At 44.3% G+C, this 23,743-nt stretch overlaps 1 protein-coding gene across 5 annotated transcripts in view; it reads left to right on the top strand.

The window, feature by feature from the left end:
• The window catches only part of LOC115567011 (zinc finger protein 516-like), a 79,425-nt gene that overhangs the window by 22,636 nt on the left and 33,046 nt on the right, over nt 1-23,743 (top strand). For 3 of the 5 annotated variants that reach the window (XM_030393127.1, XM_030393130.1, XM_030393131.1), the window contains exon 1: nt 5,087-5,140. The exons of 1 other annotated variant lie outside the window; for it this stretch is intronic. The gene's annotated coding sequence lies outside the window, so the exon portion shown is untranslated. Of the gene's footprint in view, nt 1-1,694; nt 2,009-5,086; nt 5,141-23,743 lie in introns of those variants that run through there. One more of the 5 variants, XM_030393128.1, reaches the window with a different exon arrangement.

A 23,743-nucleotide genomic window follows, 5' to 3' on the forward strand; every position in this document is an offset into this window, starting at 1 on the left:
AATGACTTCAGCGAGCGATGATCTGAAGTACATTCAAACAGCAGTTTGCACGGTCTTGGAAAGATGCACCAAGTTTTGGGAGTGATATGTGCTGCTGTGGGCGAGGAGCCCTCACCAAACACACTGATTGATTGGGACTGAATAACACTATTGTCCTGACATTTTCCACGCCGCTTCACATTTATGCTCGTCTAGATTTTCCAGTTTTGCGAGGAAGTTAATTGTAAACCTCTTGTCTGCCGTTTACTTGGCTCGTGCGAAACAGTCCAGTTAATCCACTAATTTCTGTATTTCTGGTGTAAGTGATGTAATATTAGAGCTACAGCCGGCAGCAAGACGCGTGTTGCTGTAACTGCTTTGTAGATATAAGTCATTATGTCGTGGATTTTTGAGCATAGCTCGACCTTAGACCGATGCTGTGTTATTTTCTTTGTCATTGTGAAGTGCGTTTGGAACAGGATTTAGAACCTGCTTGACTGAAAGCAAAATAATTAGACCACAGTCACATGTTGGAACAGCCTCCAGATGACAAGAAAACAATAGTAATAATAAAGATGGAGAAGACAGAACATGAAATATCTTATTCAGTGTTATTTAAAATCTTGTTGACATAAAACAAAAACAAAGACAGGGGGAATCTCTGCCAGTGAAAGTAGGACAAATGTTACAGGTTTGCTTGCAGTTTCATTTCTTTCCGGAATTTTCCACATGACTCACAAAAATTGGGGTTGGCACATGCCTTCACCAGGGAATCAAGTTATTCCGAGTTTCATCCTGTCGTGTTTTTCTTGGAGTTCTACGGCAGCCTCATGCTGCCACACCAGAAAAAGAAAAATGGATCAGTGTCATCATATGACGTGTGGAGATAATTCTTATGAGATGCTTTACACGATTACAATATATTTTCACAGTATTGAACATTCACAAAACATTTCTTGTTTTAACAGTAAGCCATTTATTGTATAACATAAAACATATTACATCATGACATTGTCTTTTCCCTTTTGTTAAAATATTTATCCAGTTTATTTCTCAGGGCCAGTACATACTATTATGTTGTAGTGTAAACATGCTAGATTTAGCCAATAGGCTATTTGTTTCTTATCTGTAGTACCTGGCCAGGTGTAAAGTTGGGAACCTAAAATCAAGGAACACGTTTAAAACAATCACATATCACATTGTAACTCGCTAAGTAGTATATAGTTATAGTAACAAATGTTTATTAATATAATGTGATACATTTGTATTTTGTGATAAAGTGTAAATATCTTTTCATAGCGTGGAAACATCTTGTTAGAACGATGATTGTAAAGGTCGCAACAAACTTTCGTAGACCTCTCTTTATTACAGTGTGGTAAGCTTTCTCCTCATTCCCACATAATAATTTTTGTCTTCACCAACAGCTGTCCGGGTGTTGCAGCAGGGTGGATCAAGCAGGATGACTCTCTGGCCATTTAACACAATGACAGTCCGCTGGCAAAGAGTTAACTGACATCATATCTATCAGTGTGTCCCTGTGCTTTCCTCTGACATCATTCTAAATCTCCACACTGCTCCGAATTACAGGACAGCACTGACATTCTCACACTCTCCGGGCACTTTTTTTGTTTCTTTTTGTGAGTCCTTAGCAGTATCAACAACTTTTCGCTGATGAGACAATAGCAGATAGTTCCATTTAATGCGGGAGGGTCCATTCGCCCGCGTGGGAGGGGTGTGTGGAAACTGTCGGAACACACACACAGCCGTCGAGGTGACATTTTAATGGTGGCTGTCGCCGCGTTAACAATCCGACACCTGGCTGTGTATGTTTGATTAAAAAAAAAAACCCAAACCGATCGAGGACACGCAAAGATTCCCGGAGAGGGATCCCTGCGCACCCCCGCGGGACGGAATGGACTCGCCCTACTCAATCATGCACTTCAGCACACACTGCAAAGAGCATGCTTTCACCTTTAGGATTGCCTGCGCTTCTTGAAGTCACCCTGGATTATTCTTTTGGATCACGCAGGTACGCAGATCTCTCATTTTTCCCTCTCTTTGACTCAGCATGTGGAGCGTCCCGGGGCAGCCCGTGTGCTCTGACCGGGGGGCTGTAGGTGGAACGCGATTGTCTTGATCTTAATTTTATAATTAGGTTACAGGCAAGGGGTGAAGTGGTGGATTTAAACATAATGATATATACAGATGCGGTCGGTGATCGCCGCAAAGGAACCAGAGCCCGAAGTGAGGGAGAGAATGTATAATGTCCACTTTTCACAGACGGCGACAACTTGCAGCAGTTGTGTGATACTTGCGAGTCATCATGGGTAATGTCAGGTTTTTTTTGTTGTTGTTTTTTTTAATTGAATAAATAAAAATGATTTTTTAAAAAAAGAGCTGCCCAAAAAGTCGGTTATTCGGATACAGAATTGTAGGAATATGCTGAGAATCACCGGAGTCATGTCCTCCCACAACATCCCTGAGGTTAAGCGAACTTTCCACCAGTCCACCATACACACTCATCTCTTCCTTGACTCATTTTCTTTTAACACACTTGAATCACAGCAGCATCAAACACACAGATTTGTAGCAGCAATAAAAGCGCTTGAATATTTGTATTTAAAAAAATATTTTTTTTTTTTTGGTTGTTGTGTTTTTTTTAAAGACAGCTCAGAGCAGGAAGCATTTGGGTGATGGAGGCACACTTTCTCCTCTTTTTCTCTCTGATTTTGTTTGAAAGACTGTTTTATTCACACGGAGGACAAGACGCACAGGGGTGGAGGTGGACTTTAGGGAGGGGTGTGTGTGTGTGTGTGTGTGTGTGGAGGGGGGGGGGGGGGTATCCATATTAGGAAATCGTGTCCTACATAATGGACACGGGCACAACTGCCACTGAGCAAGGCACAGGTGCCGGCCAGGCAGCAGCAGCTCTTTTCTTGTCAGCGACATGAGGATGTGAAACCGCTGGAGCACCTCTGCTGCGTCGCCTTTTTCTTCTGCTTTCAATCTCTGCGCCACTTCAGAGCTCTTCTCACAACTCATCTGTGTGTGTGTGTTTTTGAGGAGGGGGGGGGGGCGGAAACATGTGGCGAGGGAGGAGGGGTGGCGTGTTTCTAGTGTGTGTGTGTGTGTGTGTGTGTGTGTTGGGGGGGGGGGGGGGGGGTCCGTGCATATTAACTCTCTCTCTCCCCCCCCCCTCTCAAATAACGATGCACCTACAGGATGTGAGCTCGCTGTTATGGTAAAGGGACACAATGGCACTAAAAAGCTGCAGGGGTGGTGGTGGTGGTGGTGGGGGGGGGGGGGGGGGGGGGGGGGGCTCAGACAGTACGAATTAATGACGTGCTCTCCTGGTTACTCCTGACGTGTACACACACACACACACACAGGTGGACGTGCCCCCTGGATGCGGGCACATGTGGGTAGCAGTAAAGCTGATAACGCTGCCTGTCTTTTTTTTTTTTTTTTTTTTACGCACGGAGCCGATTGCACATGTATGTGACGCTGGGGACAACCGCTCACTGTCGCCTCTTCTCTTGTCTGGACACTTTAGACTAAACACACACACACACACACACACACACACACACGAACATACCAGCTGATCCCGCTGATAGGAAGCGATGGAGACGTAAATGAGACAAAAGACACGGTGACATGTGTGTGCGCGCATGCGTGTGCGGACTTTCAGTGACAGGGACAACACCGCGGGGACAAACTTTTCTGCTTCTCCTTTTTTTTTTCTTTTTTTTTCGCCCTCGATCTTGTCCTCGGTGTTTCGCACACACACACACACACACACACACGGGGTTTTTTTTTCCATTCACGGTGCGTTCAAGTGCTCCCAAAGTCTCCGTCATTTCCGGGATTGTGATCAAAAAAAAAAATCCCTTATCATTTTGGACGTGGGAGAGACAGCTGGAACTCTGGGGGATGTCAGATGATCTCATGTGTTTGATCACAAGACCGTCTATGAGTTTTGGTTGTTTTCGGGTCCCAGTGAAAGTCCTTATAGATGAGTGAATTACGGGAAATTGAAGTGGAAGTTGATCAGACTTCACCAACAAATCATGTCATGCAAGTAGGACATATGTGATCATGCGTTGCTTGTTTGCGGCAGGCTATTAGTGACATGAATTAAGGTCGAAGCAAACAACTAGGGCTGTTACTGAAGGTTATGTTGTATTAGTCAAGGGCTGTTCAAGTTCAATTTCACTTTGGCCAGGTTTTAAAATCAGGACATTCAGACCTGGGCCATACATCGAGCGGCTCGTTGTGAACTCTTTAAAACTTTGTATGGTGACAAATGAATATGATAAAAAATATATTAGTTAAAAACTAGTTTCTTGTCCTGTCAAATGAGCAGTCCAAAACCAATGGTTGTACTATATATGACAACTCGTAGAGAAACTGAAATCAACGAATGTTAAAAAACAAATGAATCAGCCATCATAAACATATTGCTGATCCATTTTATTTCAATCGACTTATCAACCTGTTGAGTAATCGCACAATGTTGATAACGCTGTTATCAACATGAAGTACCAGTTCCTTAAATGAGCCAAACATCAACACAGCTAATGGGTGTATCCCACAAGTCAACGCTCCACATCTTGGACCCCTTATAAATGAACACACACATAGTACCAAAAAAAAAAAAAAAAAGATAAAGACATATAAAAATGGAATGGAAGCTGCATCAGTGAGCTACCTGGTGGTATTTACCGCCTCAAAATTCACTTTGGAATGCCCAAGTTTGCCCAAGTTTACCTCTTGAGTCGCGGCATTTCCGACACCACATGAAGGCAGCACCAGTGAAACGACAAGAGACGAGTAGAGAGAGGGAGAGAGAGAGAGAGAGAGAGAGAGAGAGAGAGAGAGAGAGGAACCTGTACTCTGCTCCACAACACAAGGAGAGAGAAATATTCGCCAGAGATAATACTAAGTGTGCAGAGGTGAGGCTCGGGTCGCGATAGTCAGCCGCCGCGCTGGAAGATATCGCTACAGAGCGCGTCCTCCTCTCATCTCTGCTGCTGGACCTGGACTCTTTACATTTGTTTTGTTTTGGGGGGGGGGGGGGGTTTGGGGGGGGGAGAGGGAGAGAGCTGCACCGGTCTTCTTCTTCTTCTTCTTCTGCTCTTCATCTTCGGTGTTTTAACTGGTAAGGAAGTGAGCTGAATATCACTGTTATTGTTTGTTGTGTTGCGTTGAGGGTGCGTTCGTCCGACTGCTGCTGCTGCTGCCAGTAGTGAAATCTTTGGCTATTACAGACTCCTTTTTGCACCCCCTTCGTTTCCTTTAAGAGTGAAGAGAGGACCGATTAAAGAAAAAGAAAAAAACGGGCAGCTGAAGTAGTACATGTGCCGCAGCAGAGACGGGGGGGTCATTTTGAGGAATGCCTGGCTGATAAGCGAGAGAGAGAGAGAGCCACCGTGATCCCATGGTGCGTTTAGGGGAGGCTGCTGCTGCTGCTGTGCGACCAACAGGCGAAATAAGTTCTCGAATCGTAATCTGTAGTGATGTGACAAGTTGCGTAAGAGAGCTGGGAAGTTATCAGCAGCCTCCGTGCGAGAATTGTAAGCAGAGACACAGGTGATAATAGGAAGGAGAGAAAGAAAGGAGAAAAAAAAGCCATAAAGGTAAACAATGGCTGCTATTAAACATTCAAGTTACCTTTTATGGGAGTATAATTGGATTGTCATAGGCATGCTCCCTCAGGGGCAGGCTGGAGTAGTTATCAGAGGAGATAGTTATGTAAAAAGCACATAGTTTGCAGTACACACACACACACACACACACACACACACAGAGAGAGAGAGAGAGAGAGGCACTGCCTCATTTCCATGTTTATAGTTTTGGGAATACAAATGATGAAGGGAAAAAAAAGGAAAAAAAAACCTAGGTGTTGTCTCATCTGGTGTAATTTTGACTTTGCATAGTCACCTGCTGACACACACACACACACACACACAAGCACACACACGCTCTAATATCCCTGTTGTCACTCGTGTGTGGTGCGTTATAGTGTGTTTGTTGACGCGCACTTTGTGTTTTATTATTGTTTTCCCTCACATGCATGGCATCATCAGCTGTGAGTCTTTTCCTCTTGACAGCACCACCACCACCCTCCCTCCCCTCCTCCGATATCGACTTTCTGTGGTGTACCGCTTTTTCTCCCTAGTTGTTTAAAGATACCCCCCCCCTCCCTCCCCGCCCGTGTCAGGTCTCACACACACACACACACACACACACATACACACATACAAAAAGAGAGGGAGGGGTGAGGGAGGGAGGAGGAGACGCAGTGTTGTTTTGCAGACAGGATTACATTGTCTCCCCCTCCATGTCAGATTTCAGACATTATGTTAAACATTTCTTCCACAGCCTGCAGCTCGCGCTGTGCGGTTGCGCCGCTGGATGCGTTGCCCCGGCACCGCGGCGCAGCAACGATAGATGATCTGACTTCCCCCAAATTGACTGTTAAGATAAGGAATAGTCCTTAAGAGCGCCACCTGTTCTCCAACCCAGGAATAGATTTGTTGTTTCTTTCAGGTAAACACATTCAGTCATCGGAGCTTCGGCGACAAATGTAAAGAATTGCTTTTCCCCGAGCACTTTAATTGTCCTCCGTGTAATGACAGGGACGGCAGACTTTATGTCATGCCTGTTTGTTCATGTGTGTGTTGAAGGGAAACCCGCAAACCTGAAGATTTCAGTGTGGGAGTGAGTGTTTTTTTTTTTCTATTTCTTAGCCGCTTATGTCATGTCAGTGTCTGAACACTGTCACGTCTGGGATCACTTGTTGAGCGCTGTCAAAAGGGGAACATGAGCTGCGTTTAAAATGAGACACACTGGGGCTATCAGCGGACTATTACAGATGTGATTCATGCTGAATCGAGCCAGCGTGGCTGAAGTATGACCGTCTGCGGAGGAGAATGGGATTTTTTTGGTGTGTTTTTGATTTTTTTGGCGGGGGGGGATGAGCCGGTCGCAGATGCCTCATATTCACAAACCGATCCCTCAAGTGCTCACACATGACTCGAGTGAAGCTTTTTTTTTCTCTCTCTTTTGGTATCCGACTGCCTTCCACCATTGTGCCTCTTTTCATACGCTGAATAAATGCTGCATACATCGGGGCTTTTGTCAATAGGGGTGTTTGTCTGCTGTAAGCCGCCTGTGTGCTTACTTTTCCGTCCCCTGCGCTTATCGCGATCAAACTTTCAACTCCACCGCGACTCTTTATCTCGTCCCAAAGACTCGACTGTTTCGCAAAAAAAAAAAAAAAAGTTCACCCCCCTCCTGCCTCCCCTTCACCCCACCCCACCCCGAATCCCCACCATCCCATTCCTGTCCCTGCATCTGTGGGAGTAAAATTAGCAATTTCATTTTTTTTGTCCTGTCCCCTCCAGAATGTGGAAGTGTTTTATTGGTGTGGCGAAAAACAATGAGGACAAGGCAGGGCTTTGTGGTGGCAGAAATGCATTTTTAACCCATGTGAATGAATGGTGCCTCACATTCCACAGCAGCAGGCCCTTTACTGAATGGCAGCACTAACTCGGCTGTTTTCATTACTCATTACTGCCTTGTGCCTTTTCACCACGGACATAGTCATTTACCTTCACCAACTGAGTGGGGGGTTCGATACTATAAAGACTCTGTCATAAGAGTTTTGCTTAGAAATATCAATGTTTGTTCAAGGGGCAGACCTTTGTGTTTAACTGTTTTTTTGCTGATTGAATTGGATTAAGCTGCCCTACTCAGTGGTTAATACTGAAGGGGGCTATAATCAAAACATAATTATTATGAATGTGTCAAATGACTATATTCAATGACAAAAGGGTTGCTCAAAGAGACGAACCCACAGTGAATTGTCATCCCGCTTTGCCCTTCCCTACAGCTCTGCAGAGATTTCTAGACATTTTTAGCTAATTGTCTTTGTTTTCCGCAACTTTTCTGTTTTGATTCGCTCTCATAGCATCGTGGTCCGGCAAAAAACCTCTAAAAAAATCCCGCTCAGAACTAGCCTTAACTCTTGTACTGAAGCTAGCAGCTAGCTCACTGTGTCTAGAGCGATGGCGTGTCTTGAGCAAGTAGACCTAGACTGGAGCATTTAGCAGAGCTGTAAAGTGTTTTAAGCTAATTGTTTTGGTTTTCTGGCCCAGAGCTTTAGTGTTTTGATTCACTCTCAATACTCCAGTTGTGTTATATTCCTGCGAAAACGCTCTAAAAATCCACACTTCCTGCTCAGAACTAGTCTAAACTCTGAAGATAAAATTAGCAACTATCTGACTTTGTCTGGAGTAATGGATTTGTATTAAACATATAGGCCTAGCTTAAATTAAAATCAGCAACTAACAAATTGGAGCATTTAGCAGAAATTTAAAGCGATTTAAGCTAATTGTTTTGGTTTTCTGGCCCACACGCTAACTGTCAGTGCTCTAGAAATCCAATGCTCCCTGCTCAGGGATTGCCTAAAACCTATAACTAAAGGTGGCAACTAGCTTACTTTGTATTGAGCAATTGGCTGTCAATTGAGCAACTAGCTCAAGACAAAGATAGCGATTAATTAAACTGGAGCATTTAGCAGCAGATATTTCCATCAGGTTTTTATGTAGACCTCACCAGAGCTAAAAGAGAGCAAATACTGGACTGACATTTGTCAGGTTGTGGGAAGCATGACCCCAAATGAATGCCTACGTTGCTCCGTAACTGCTGGATGTGTGAATGAGCCGCAGTCTGCCAGCAGGTTTTTTAAATCGGCTCAAAAGGTGATGATAATGTCAGTGTTGTTAGCTTGTTACTACTGAGGCTAACAAAAAAATTACTTAATGCCGGTTTGAGAAGGATACACTGGGTTTACGAACTCAGTCCATCTTGTTGCCATAATGCAGGACACTTTTACAACCAAAGATGGTGTTTACTCTTGTTATCAGGTGCTGCTAGCAGCCTACATCTGGACTGGAACACTGACAAGTGTTAGCATGGGCCGAGGGCTCTGTGGGTGGTTACCAGCACCTTTGTGGAATTCACGTCTGGGGTCGCACACGTGCATAAATATGTCAGGGATCAAATCCATTCTGCGACACGTGCACCTGCTCCGTAGAGTGTGCGTGCTCCCCTGCTTTGACTCCACTTCTTCATCTCTGTCCAAACGGCTCGAGCTGATGTTGGCTTTGAACTAGAATTAATGTGAAGAAGAAAAAGTGAAGACATCAAGTCACAAGACAGCATGTTTCCCCATGCCGAGCCAGTTATTCTGAAGTCCTGAGCGTCCTGTTCTTTCTCTCAAGTCCTCCCTTGTTATGCTTTAGATTGTATCAATCCTGTCTACATGAAAGTGAAGATGTATCCGCCCCGCGCCGGCTTAGATAACTCCGTGGCATATTGAGGCTGGATTACGGAAAGCAAACAAGTGCAAAAACCTATTTCAGCAGCCGTTCCTTTTTAGGTTGGGTATGAAACAGAAAATAAAAAAAAAAGAAGGCGCTGCTCTCTTTGCTGGTGGTCCGGACGCTCGCATCATTTCAGTATGAGGTCTAGTGTCTGTTCTGTGGTGACGGCATTGATTCCCTCCTGCATGGTGGGGGTTTCCACTCTGAAAGGGCAATCTCTCTGTTGTTAGCCTAGAAACACCGAGCTCCTGGATTAAATTATAAATGAGCCCCTCCATGGGAAACGCACTGCTCTCTTGGAAGGAATTTGCATTGCCTGCTACTGTCTTACTACTACACATTTCCCGCATGCGGATGTGTCCGAAAAACATTGTCGGTTGCTCATCGTCTTAAAAAACTTAGGTGGGTAGTTAATCCCTTTATTTGGGTCACACCTCCGTCATCCCCACCCCGTGGATCAATAGGGTCTCCGTTAAGCCAAGCGGCACTGTCCAGGTTGTAAAGTGTGAGGCCTGATAGCTGTTCAAATTAGGCCTGAAGAAAATGATGTAGTAATCAGGAGGATTAAGATAGGAGAGGGGTGAGAGCCGGCAGGGGGAGGGTGGGGGATTTAGGCACAGGGCCATTTTAGGTACTGAGGAGGGGGGGGCAACGGTGGCGGGGTTGCGTAGGGCTCAACTGTTGCGCATACTGATATTTCTTTGACTGAAAGGGCCGGTAGTTGAAACTTTGCATTGAGATTGCAAATCATCAAACGCAGCGATCATGAGAAAGATTGCGCTTTTCAATAGAAGGTCATTGTCGCTCTGGTGGGAAACCCCTCTGAGACAACCGAGGACTCCAGAACTTCCCAGTGAAAAGCCACGCGACGCGGACACACACCGAATCATAGAGCGACCAGAACAAAGTGCTTTGATTGAGAAGGAAACCCCCCCCCCCCCCATAAACAATCGATGTTTTAGAACAAATGAGGAGAAAGTGAATCAAGTCACGTCGACAAAGTGAAAAAAAACGTGACACATTTTGTCGACTGCAGTTATTTAACGCGGCTCCATGCTGATGTTTCGGCGCACTCTGCCTGCGTCAGGGGTTTCTGTTAGGAGGATAACGGCATTATTCACACTGCTCCTGTCATTAACCAAAGTAACAACAGCTGAATGTGGGCGTGGAAACAACCCACACTAATTAGCCTGAGCTGCATTCCAAGTTTTCTTTTTTTCTTTTTAAAATGTTCATTATATGCTCCAGCAGGCTTCAGTGGAAGTGTTATTACCGCCGTTGTTTAACGTTTAAAGCTGAATGCAGTCAATTGTAATTAAAAAAATAATAATAATAAAATAAAACACAAAACAATTTGGAGCAAAGGAGAGCGGACACTGAAGGAGCGTGCACCTGGCGTGCGGTGATCACGGGAAACATGTCGAGTCATCGCACGTTGAGATCACTCCCGGTGACGGGCGCGATTCTTAAATATGTTCGGTGACGAGAGAACATGATTACAGCCGCTGAAATGTGCAGCTATTAGAGAGCTAAAGTTAGGGCGGTGTATTTTTATCCAGTGTGAGGTAAAGTTGTCAGGTATTTATCAAGTGGTTTAACATAAAAACTAGCTCAAAGGTGCAGCATGTAGAGATGGGCAGGAAGAGAAAGATCTTCACTGACTGATTTTAAATGCCTGAACAAACTCTTTTCATTTTAATGACTGAATAAACTGATTTTAAAGGGCAACGCAATTTCATACTGTTTTACTTTGTTTATATGTGGCGGACCCTGCCACCTTTCTGGCTTCGACCGGTGTTCTTCGGACCATGTTTTCCTCCGAGAACAGCTTGTTTAAGCTATATTAAACAACTGCAATTGTGCCATACCTTTTAGTCTTTGTGCTGAAGTTTTCCTAGGTCGTCTTCATCTCACACGTGCGTGTGTGTCGGTGTGTGTGTCCATATGATATCTGTATCGTGATATGAGACTATACATATCGACTTAGATGTTGGATTTCACCGTAAGTGTGTCGTTTCCTGGTGTTGAAGGCTGCATTACAGCAAAGTGACGTATTTTTGTCAACTGAGTAATTATCCACATCGATGATGATCACTTTGTGAAAGTACATTTAGTCATCCGAGCAATTTTGTCACAGTGTCAGTATCGAGTTGTTTGGTCAGAAAGATTGCGGTATTTGATTTTGTTGCACGGTCCTACTCTGTAAAACTCTGACAAAGTGACTTTGTCAAGGAGGAAGCCAGTTATCTTAAAGTTACCAGGTAAGGTAAACTAAAAGATCGAAGTTGTCTTTAGCTCGTTTTTTTTTTTACTTAAGTTTAACAAACCATTTCTTAAAGTCAACTTTGAAAAAAAAAAAATGTACAGTGTAGCGTTTGTGCATTTGAGAACACACAATATCTAGATGTGTGTCGTGTATTGTGGGTGTATTGCTGTTTGAACATCTTTTTCCCATTCAGCAAATAACCATGCTGACAGTTTGCCTGGTTAGACTGTGACTACTACAAGCTGCAGTAATAAATGATAATTTCATCAACTGTGCAGAGGCTGAAGCCATCGCTTCAATCAGAGGTGGACCACACTGAGTGGCTGGTAATCTGATAATCAGGGTTGGCTATTGACCCGATTTATCAGCGCCGCTCCGTTTGTACCAACTGAGGACACTGGCTGCGGCCGGGCCTGCAGTGATGCAAGCTGCTTTAAGAGCTCCTTGTCAGTGACTAGATTTCACCAGCGAGTTGAATCGGATGTTTCTGCCGGTTTTTACATAAAGAAGAGGGGAATCTCGCCTCTTCGGGTTCAGACAGAAGCCCTTTTTTTACAAGCTGCGCTATCCATCACCGTCGCTCATGTTGATTTTCCATCTTACACATTATTGATGATCCGATGAAATAACACTCACGAGCGCTGAGCGGCCCGAGCTGAATGTGCCGGATTCATTAGCGGCGCTTATCAGGTTTAGCTGACATGATGATCATAGTTAATAGATTTCTGCCCCGTGCCCGCGAACTGACGCTTTGGCATTGTTGCCGTGATTGCTGCGGGATTAAAGAAGAGAAATAAGCTTAGCCGGGAGAAATAGCCCAGAGAACCACGTGGCTGTGATCAGGGATTGGGAGGGAGAGAGAAAGAGAGAGAAGGGGGGAGAGAAGGGGAGAGCTGCCGGGGGAAGGAGCTGCACTCTTTGTCCAGCCCAGATGTCACTGTAGTAGACTACCATTATCGATCCGCTGCTTTAAACACACACGCACAGACACACATGCACGTGCACACATGCGCACCCACTCGCACCTTTGTTTGACTGCATTAAAATGGGATTTATTAAAGGATACTATCAGATCTGTTCTTTTCTTCTCACTTTTACAAAATGGATGTGTCAGTATAAAGAAGTCTTTCGACCAGCGTCACACAAAGAACCTCCCGCATCGTCGTTTGTCAAATAAAGCAACAAACCATGGACTCGTAATATAGATCGGTTAAAGACGCATAAAGAACTGTAACATCATTTATAAAAAAGCTTTTTTTTTCCCCTTGCCTCTGCATTCTTTCCACCCGGTCCATCTAATCTGTTTATCTCCCTGCAAGACTGTGGCCTTCCTAATGGCCTTCTTCAGATTTGATGGGCCACACAGGCCGGTGTTTTGCAGGGGTGACGGCCAGGCTCGGCAGGGAGGGGACGTGGCACCCAAACTTAATCCAAACTCACAGCAGCCCAGAGGGCATTACGGGTGGGTGGGGGTTGGGTGGACTGTTTCCTAAAGCAGGAGAGGCTCCTTTTTAGCATGCACCATTCTGTTCCAGTTAATAAACACACCCTGAAAAAAGTCAGTCTTAGATTCTAGAGAATGGAGGGTCTTCTGGCTCCTCTAATGTACAGGAAGTGCTGTCTTTGTTCGCAGCGTTTTTTTTAGAAACAAAGAGAAGAAGAAGTTGAGCGAAGAGAGCGTCGCCCAGAGGAGCTCGAACGAACAGAATAATCCAGGATTTGTTTGCCAAGTCGTTTCTCAGAAGCAGAAATACGACAGTCGCAAACTGTACACGGGAGAAAACTTTAAAAGGTGTTTTGCAACCATTCTTTGTTGCTTTGGTTTCACTTTGATGCAAATATGTAACTGCTACCTGCTCCGCCTCTTTAAACAGACACACAAACACACACACACACACACACACACTCACTCACTAATCGCCCTCGAGGAACCACCGTTGCTGCTCTATTTAAGTATGAAAACAACTTTAAAACTTCCAACTCATAAGGCTGTTCTCTGCTTTCCCATCGCTCATAGCTGCCCCACATTCACTGCATCGTTTTCATTATCTATTAGTCTGTAAAAGTCTCTTTGCTCTTTTTTTTTTTTTTTTTTGGGGACAAAGAATGGCAGAGAGTGGATGTAGTTAGTGCAGATTGAAGGCCAGTGATGTCGCATGTCTGACCAACTCAGGGAAACAAGCTGGAAATGTCTCCAGGCTACTGCAGCTAATCATTCAGCGCACAGAGGAACTGATCGTTAGTCGCTGATGTCAGCCTAACCTTGCCGCGATGCGTTTGAGTGAGTGTGTGTGTGTGTGTGGGAGAGGGACGGACGGATGGATGGACGGAAGTTTTGACTTCATCCTGTCAATGTTTGTTTTTCTGATCGTTATAGAGGAGAACAATACGATTCCTTTTCACAATTATGGGATCATACAAAGGCAGCAGTCATTACAGCAAACTCATACTCGCAATGTAAAAAAGCGATTTCATTGCTTTTCAAATGAGCAGGGTTTTCTGTACGAGGCTGTTATTGACGTGCCTGCATGTCACTGTTGTTTTTGTTCTCTTGCTGTGGGAAAGAAAAGAAATCCTGCTCGGGCAGGGCAGACCCACTCATATGGAAATACAGAGGGCAGTTGGACCACTCCTGTCGGCTGCCTCTAAAGGAGTCAAAAGAGTGAATGGCAAGTGAACACATTAGTGCAAGGAAATCCAAATTAGGGCAATGCTTGTGATGATAGCACTGGTCTTACTACCTTTGTTTTTATACTTAAACGGGCACCGTGTCGTTTTGGAGAAGACATTCAAACTGAATGCAAGTATTTACAAGATTAATGAGGTATTAATACAAACTCAGAAATATAACATTTTCCACAAGTAAATAAACAAGCTGTTCAAAGAGGAAATGAAGGTGCTAGAACACTGTTCAAGGCTGGAAAAGGTGGCAGGGTCCGCCAAATATAAACAAAGGAAAACAGTATGAAAATCGAAGGTTGTTTATTTAGTTTGTTTAGACATACCAAAGATCAGTCTATGAACATTTAAACTCTTCTTATTAAAACTACGTAGTGCACCTTTAACTTTGCAATCAAGGGGATTGAGGGGGCTTTAGGAAACAGGCTACTGGGAGTAGCATAGAGGAGCTTAGGCAGTGTGAAGCGGGCTTTAGGGTCACCGAGGACAGAGGTGAGGAGGGGGGAAGAGGGGGAGGAGGGTCGCCCAGGGGCTAATGAGCTCACCCCAAATCCACATGTGGATCAGAGGTGGAGTTCATCTCCAAGCATGCGTGCGGGACGAACGTGAGTCGGACGCGAGCGCAGGTCGCAGGCACCGCGAGGAAAAGAGGGGCAACGAGCAGACGCCTCCTCTTCCTCCCCTTTTTTCACTCCTTTCATCCCCCCTTCACCTCTGTCATATGCACGCGAGAAGTGGCGAAGAAAAGACCTCTCACAGATATAAAAAGCGTAAACACTCGCCTCTCAATCACTTCAGCGTTGTTATGACTGTGAGTGATGTTCATAACATTATTCACTCAAGCGAGGCCCTTGTTGTAGCCGGGGCTTTGTTCGTGTCGGGAAATCAGATCGCAGAGATTTTCTTTTTTTTACCCCCCCCCCAAGACGGATGTATTACATAATATTAAAGGGAAAGTGTGCAGATTTTACACGTCGGAGTCTGTTGACAAGTCTCGAGGACGGCTACTGCATGTGTGAAAACAAGCTGTATAAACCCCAGAGTCTGTTAAATTGCCTCAAGTGACACAACTTGACGCCGGACGGGGGGGCGAAGAGTTCGCGTCTGAAATGAGGGAGCAGCTCACTCCTCATCATCGCTTGAGGCCGCCGGCTCGAGGCTACCGTGCGCGTCTAGCTTAAAACGCCCGAAACCTCCGGCCGACATGATTCAGCCTAACGTGAACACATTTTTACCTCATCTGTGAACGCTTCTGCCCAAGTCATGTAGACAGATTTCCATCGGCAGCGGCGGTTGCCAAACGACGAAGACAACATCGCCCACGGTCCCGCGCTGCTTACGTCCTTTGTTTTGTTTTGATTGAGAGACCGCTACTGGCTGAAATTACATCCTTTTTTTTTGTTTGACGTTTTTTTGGAAACCCTGAAGAAACCGTGATTGCGGGCGATTTTGGCGCCAGTGTTGGCCAAGAAACAGGACTACGAGGAATCAAAAAAGATGATATCTCTGGTTCTGCTGCATCAATTTTATTTATTCATTTATTTTTTCAATCTTACTGTAAATCTGTGGGTTTTTGGCGTTTGGGGTTTCTTTGACTCCTGGGTTTCACATTAAAAGTGGAACTCGATAACCGCGTTTTAAAAAGTGTACGTGGCAGTCTAAACACGGAGCGGTGACTTATTATATCCAGGATATTTAAGAGCAGAAACAGCAGATTTTCTACCTCGTCTGGGTTTCAGCTCCCACATTGTGTTTCCTGGGCTGCCGTTTTGCTACCTCGGTTCCCAGCTGCCTCGCTGTCTGTCTATTGCTCGGGGGCCTTGCAGTCAACTACACAGGGAAGAAGAGACCAAAGACAGGGAGCTTTTTAGTACTCCTGCCCTCCCCACCATCCCACCACCACAACACACATAACCCCACAGCCCCACATCTACCACCAGCAGCACCACCACCTTTTTTCCACTGGCTCTTGATGTTCTGTAAAGAATCCCCCAGCACACTCACGCCCTCCCTTTAGCTATCCCCCTGGCCTCAGTGCCCCTGTTTCCCACATTGTATCCAGATGTGAGGAGGGATGGTTGAGGGGAGGGAAGGTAGGGGCCCCTGGTAGTGCCCTCCTCCTCCACCCCCAGCCTCAAAACGCACCATCCCCAGCTAAGCACATCCCAAGACTGGAGCTTTTTTTCCAGTATTATCAGCTCAGGACTGGAAACAAATGATTGAGATATCTCACTTTAATCTTCAGACTTTCATTTCAATATTCCGTGAGGTTTTGAGTCGTGCACGCAGGCACAAACATCTATATAAAGAACCATGAGCTACTGCATCATCACATCCCAGTGACTGCTTCTGTTTTTTCCCTTTAAACTAAAACCATAGAGATGAAAATCTGTTGCTCTTGAGGTCGACTGGCTGTGATCATCTAATCCCCGGCCGTAGAACTCTATTTAAAGAGCGTAGCCGCTAATCCCATCAGATTATACCTGACCAACCCCACAAAATCACCCAATTAATAGTCTGGCCACAAAAGACTGTCTTCCCTAAAAACTCAAAGCCCCGATAAATCACATAGACCAATCTGACCCATTTGTGGAGTCATAATCTCACACTTAGTCTCAAGCAGAGAGGCAGAGCACAAGAGGATGGGTGCTTCAAAAAACATTCCTGCTTTTTTATGCCAATAAATGTGTTGCTTTGCGCTAAATCTTAATCTGAGATGTGCTTTGCAAAGTGCAGATGCTGTGGGTGCACCAACTTTTAATGTGGCCATTTCACATAACTGAGTCAGATTACTTTGAACTCTTGTCAGTTACTGAATACAAGTTACTCTGTGTAATGTGTAATGATTGGATTTCTAAAAAATGTAATCCTGTATTTTTACTTTTGGATAACTTCAGAATCAAACATCGAAAATAGTGACACTTAAATGTAAAAAAAGTATCGCAGCCATAACATTTGAACTTTTAAAATGTTTCTGTACGGTGCAACATGTACATTTTTTTGTTGGCAACATTTGTAAATGTTGTAAAATTACCAACAGACTGTGAAGAAATAACGGTTTTGACATGATGTAATTTATGTATGGTTTGCAGGGATATCTACTGAAGTATCTACCGAAACGGTGTAAACACCAACACTCTCCCAGTGTTCTGAGTTCACGGTTCAGACTGCTAGCTGCACCGCTAACTGAGCTAACTAGTTAACAGCAGCTACAGTTAGCAGCAGTTAGCGGTTACTCTGGTGATATGCTGCCCCCTGTTTGTATTGAGTATGAATTTGACAGGTGGCCAGTTCTTACGTACTGCACCTTTAATGATCTCAAAACATTTTCAATGCCAAAAAAAATGCATTTTAAACCTCCATTTACATTCTGTAAAATTATATTACCATTAAAGGGATAGTTCGTGTTTTTTGAAGTGGGGTCATATAAAGTACATATCTACAGTCGATCTGTTTCCTACCGTAATCATCGATCAGCACAGCCTCAGTTTGGAGAAGTAGAGAGCCGCTCCAGCCCAGACGCTCCGCTTTGTACTGCAGTGAACGGGGTCCAGCAAAAAAGCGAAATTAGCCACCTAAAACAAGGCTCACGTAATTTTTTTTACATCAGTTCAAGTGTACTTTGTATAGGTAAAATTCACACCGCTTTACATCGCCGTCAGACCGCGCTTTCTTTAGGCACAACATTTTCTCAACCACAGAACCTCCGTATCCCTATGCACTAGCGTAACTGGGCAACAGCTGATCTGCGAGCGGCGGAATACAGCGCGAGGCCCAGCTGCTGGATGAAAGGTTTACTTTCGATATAGACGAAACTTAACTCTCCATATCCTTCCGCATTAGCGCTCATGCGTAGGGATACGGGGGTTCTGTGGTTGAGAAAATGTAGTGCTAAAAGAAAGCGCGGTCTGACGGCGATGTAAAGCGGTGTGAATTTTACCTATACAACGTACACTTGAACTGATTCTGAAAAATTTAGGTGAGCCTTGTTTTAGGTGGTTAATTTCGCTTTTTTGCTGGACCCCGTTCACTGCAGTACAAAGCTGAGCGTCTGGGCTGGAGCGGCTCTCTACTTCTCCAAACTGAGGCTGCGCTGATCGGTGATTACGGTAGGAAACAGACCGACTATAGATATGTACTTTATATGACCCCACTTAAAAAAAAACGGAACTATCCCTTTAACAAAAAACTGTAACACACCTCTCATTGATTAAATTTGCCATTTTTAAAAAATGTTTACATACTCCCAGTTACATGTAATCAGTTACTTCCCAACCCCCACAGCTGGCTGCTGTACGTACTCTGATATGAGTTCTTGTTAATGCATATCGATTTTCACAGCCTAGGTTTGAGGCTGGAGCCCCACAAGCAGTCGCTATGCTGAGGTTTAAATACCTGGACAGCTGGCTCCACAGGCATCGTTGTCCCAGATAGATCTGATACATACTAGTATGTATTGGGACTTTGGTGAGCGGCTACTGCCAAGTCTTTAGTTGAAGCAGCAGAGAATTTGGTGCCAAGCAATCAGTATCTTTTAAAAAGCGCCATTTTGCATGTTAAAACATTTTTGAGTAATTCCAGACAGTTAGTGTGGAAAATCCCCGAGAGACAGCGTTTCATACAACATCATGAAACCACCTCTTCTGCTGCTACTAATGTGGGAGCAGCTCAGAATGCCTCCGAGTGAGCTCTGTAGGCTTTGATTAGTGCTAACATCAGTAATCAACTGACTTGCATGATATCAACAGTATCAGATACATAACATTGAGTGGGCCCTGTCTGATCTGCATTAAAGCGCCATTATCATCTTGTTGTTCCGATCAATCTCATGTGTGCACCGTTTGGCACGAGTTCAGCTCACACTCATTGCTGCTGATAATCTCAAACCATTTTTTTATTTTTTTTTTTATCATCACTCTATCAAGTACAATCAGTGTTTTCCTTCTTTCATATCCGCAGCACTGTTTGACTGGCTTATCTTAGATTCATACTAAAATCAAACGAGTGAACCGGAAGACTCCATCTCTTTATGTCTGTGTCACTAGGAATGAGTTGTCTCCATTTTTAGTAACCCATCTCGTGGTCTTTGAGTCTGGGCTCGGCACGGTGTGTGTTGTGTAAAGCTGTCCACTGGTGCGATGTGGAGAGAATGACTGTGTGTGTGTGTGTGTGTGTATAATCTGCGGTCGCTTATTCCTTGTGTAACAGGCCCGCCGGTTTGTAGCGGTGGCCAGTTGGCTGGTCGGCTGGCTTAATGGCTGTTTTGCTGCCTGGCTGGTGCAGGTAACTCCCATTAGAGGCGTCTGATCTCTCCGGGGGGAGCGGCGCAAAACACGACTGCTTGATGCAACATTTGCTTTCTCCTCAGTCACCGGCGCTGATTTAATAGTTCATCATAAAGTGGTGTTGTGTGCGGAGTGGAGCTGATGTTTCTCGGATGTTTTGCACAGTTTTGAAAAAGGAATGACGCTCTTAACTACAATTATCTTTAATTTCACCCCGCACTTTAATTCCTGTCCAAATGCAAAAGCCTCTTGTGAATGATGCAGCCTGGGTTATGCTTGTGCGTTAACAACTGCGACTGCTACTTTTAATGACAGCCTATTTTATATTTCCAGAGCTGGCCTGATTTGTGGGTATTAACTTCTCGCACAACTCTGTTTCCTGTGTTGAGGGACTATAGATGCCTTTGTGTCACATATAGACTTACAGACTGAGGCTGCCAGCCAGCCTTTTTTACACTACAGTTGTCCTCAATATCAGGGTCAGTCCCATTAGCGATTGATTATTCGTGTCTAACGGTGACAAACACAGAGCCGCCACAGGCTTGGTACTGTATTGTACATGTCATAATGAGGACCGTGTATGGAATCCCTGGCTAGATGATGGTTTGCATTTTGAGCCTCGCACAAGATTGATTGATGGACAAAACACACAATAGGTTAATGTTGTGACATTACACACCGTAAGAGCTGATGGAGAGGAAAAAAAACTGCACGCATTCAAAATCTCTAAAAACAAAAACAAGTACATTTGTCTAATTTTCTGGTAAAGAATACATCAATGATCAGAACATTTCAGTGAGATAAACGTCAACTGTTTAAGACAGATTTCACTTGTTCTGTATGCAGAATTCTTTTATACTTATTCCAAGCTAAAAACACCTTGTGTTTTTGTTGTTATTTTACTTACTGTTGAAGTAGCTTTTTTGTAAGAGCTTTGCAGCCATGCTACATGCTAATGCGCCGCAACGCTGCAACGAGGCACGGCCCTGCCGAAAAGCCGGATGCTAATATGAGCTTGCTAGCGTGCTCACTCGCAATAAGGTATGATGCCGATAATAGCCGATATCTTTATTACGTTCATCATATTTGTTAAGTAGCGTTCTAATGATCGCTAATTAGCACAGAATTTTTGGATATACAGACATGTTGCCTAATTGGGTAAGAAAGTGGCTAAATGAAAAGCGTAGGGATCTTCAGAGTTATTACAGTTAATCCGGAGGGGGACAACAAATTGAATGGCAATTAATTTCACAGTTGTTAAAGCTTACCACTCAAAACCGCTAACAGTGCAGTGGCACTAAATTATTTTCAGGAAGTAAAATCATAAAATTGGCCAGTCATAAATGTATAAAGAAAGCCAATGAAAAACAGTTTCCTTCATTTGAAATATACATTCAGGAAGTTCGGAAATTTTTATCAAGTTACTTCAAAGTTTTCCCTTGATAGCAATCTGTCACTGTTATTATCCCAACTGACGATACGCAGCTCGTTGCCAGGCAGGTTGTCAGCCTGACAGTCGTGCCACTGTGGGTGCTGCGTGCTTCCAGATGTCGATCTAGTAAATCCACTACTGTCTAAACACAGCAACCGGTGCAGATCAGGTTGTGCCAGTGCATTTATTGCAAACAGGCGGGTTGAGGAATGCTGCTTGTTTACCGACAGGATGCTGCGATCTGGTTTATTTTAACCCACCTGCGCCAGAGAGGAGAGTGAAGCAGAGAAATGGGCTGCTTCAGCTACGCAACAGAGTTTCTGCCACTTATTTTGTTGCATTGAAACCCCTCGAAACATAATAGTCAGCCATTTGTCCTGTATGTTATTCGCTTACCAATATTTTCCTATTTTGAACTTTATGCCATCTATGTAGGTGTGTTTCACATCGCAACCAAAGTCGTTTTTCTTGAAATCGCTTTTCCAGTCAAACCTCTGACGCAGTCATTTTCACTGACAATTAGCGTTTTTCTTTTCTTTTTCTTTTTTTCACTTGTTAAAACTTCCAGCTCTTCAGTGCGAGATTTCTTTGACTTTTAATGTCTTTAAACCAAAACATCTGTCAAAACAGAGGAAAAAATAAGTCAAATCGTCTCACCGTTTCCCACACACAGCCACCCACAGGCCCAGAGTACACACATGTGCTGTGCATACCTCTGCACACAAACCTACTTTTGCACTGTACAGCTTGGGTTGACTGGGGGCTGAGGGGGTTAGAGTTTAACTATACTAGCAGATTGTCTCTGTAGGACGACTGGACGACTGTTGAGAGAGAGAGAGAGAGAGAGAGAGAGAGAGGGAGTGGATCCTGGCCAATTTCCTGTGGTTACACTGCAGAGAATATCTGTCATAACAGGCCGTGTAGTCTGGTATTGACTTTTTTCAATCATCCCTCCTTAAGGAAAGTCGGTACTGAGAAAACACCAGACCAAGCTAATAACCATAAAGACACATTTGTTTGTTGTTGCCATCTTGTCATCAGACAGCGGTAATCAATAGTCCTCAAAAGTCCTCCTGTATGATGGACATTATCAGCAGTGTGCAGCCCCCGGCCTGCGTCTCTCTCTCTCTCTCTCTCTCTCTCTCTCTCTCTCTTCCATGCTCCCTGTCCTGCCTTCGATCTCTCACATCCACCTCTCTCTCTCTCTCCTTCTCAGTCAGCTCTTATTATCCCAATCTATCTCCCGCCGTGACTTTACATCACTATTTACCACTTACCGTCCCTCTGCTGCCCTCCCTCTCTCATTATTTGCTCTGCCTTTTCCTTGCTCTCCTTGACATGCATCTCCCTCGCTCTCTCTCCTCGGCCTTGTTTTTTTTTTTTTTTTCCCCCGGTATTAGTTTAGAGTTTTTTCCACTGGGTGGGTTAACAAGCCGGCATGATTTCATCAATGTGAATCAGTCAGCCTGATAAGACGTGACCCAGATGGGCTCTCCGGCTCTTTTTATACAGCCATCCATCACGGCCGCGTAGCCGCATAAGCTCTCACTCAGGGTAATGCCTGTCAGCCTGCGTATGAAAGAAATGTGTCATGTAGCTTCAGCGTGCTCCATAGAAAAACTCCGTGCCCTGTATAGAAGACGAACAGCGGTTGTTATTCTCATCTAGCAGCCCCGGTTCCTGTGTGGTGCTTCTATTTTTTTTTATTATTATTTTTGGCAATGAAGTCTTGGGCAGATGTTTCAGCACGCACACACATACAAACAAAAACACTCCTAGAATATTCCTTTCGGGACTCTTGATGGTCAATAACGAGTTTATGGTGACCTTCTTGAACCGCGTGGTATTTTTTTTATTTCCAGTTGTATCGCTTTCATATGCCTGCAAAAATCCCACGGGGACTTGAAGTATGTCTTGAAGTTAGTTAGTTATAAGTCTCTTTTAATGTAATAGTTTGACATTTTGGGAAGTGAACGTAGCTTTCTTGCTGAAAGGCAGATGAAAAGAGCGACACCCCTCACATATCTGCACAGTAAATAAGCAGCCTGTTAGCTTAGCTTAGCATAGAGGCTGGAAGCAGCTAGCCTGGCTCTGTCGAGAGGTAACAAAATCCACCTACCATACTCCGTAGTTAACATGTTAAGTCTCATGTTTCTTTTTCTTTTTAAACCAGGTTGTAGAAACTTTTTTTTCAAGAATTAACCTTTTTGCTTTGAGGCCACTTTTATAGAGCAAAGCTAGCCAAACCCCTCTATTTCCTATGTCTTTTTGCTAAGCTAACCAAATTCGTTACCAGCAGTAGCCTCAAATTTACCATACAGGCATATCTTCTCATACAAATCCTGCAAAAAAGTGGATTAGCATCGTTCCTAAAATGTAGAACTTGTGCACTGATACACCAAAGTGTAGTTATGGTGGCCTTACAATATGTATTTTTTAAATCTCCTGTAGTTTTAATTAAGGGCTAACATTATACACGATGTCTTAAGGTGTGGCTTGACAGAAAGTAATGCAATTTTTTGCCTCACGACATTCACGCAAATTTGATCTCTTGATGATTATTTGCCCCAAACAGCCAATAGATCCTTTTCATGGCAGGTGTTTTGACCTGTTAAAGGGTGGCAAGCACACCTGGCATTTATAAATTATGGCTGAATTCTATTTAGATGAGCCAGCTGCACAAGGCCACTGGTTATGTGCGTGCTTGATG

Source organism: Sparus aurata, chromosome 17 (genome assembly GCF_900880675.1).
Source record: "Sparus aurata chromosome 17, fSpaAur1.1, whole genome shotgun sequence".
Taxonomy (NCBI): domain Eukaryota; kingdom Metazoa; phylum Chordata; class Actinopteri; order Spariformes; family Sparidae; genus Sparus; species Sparus aurata.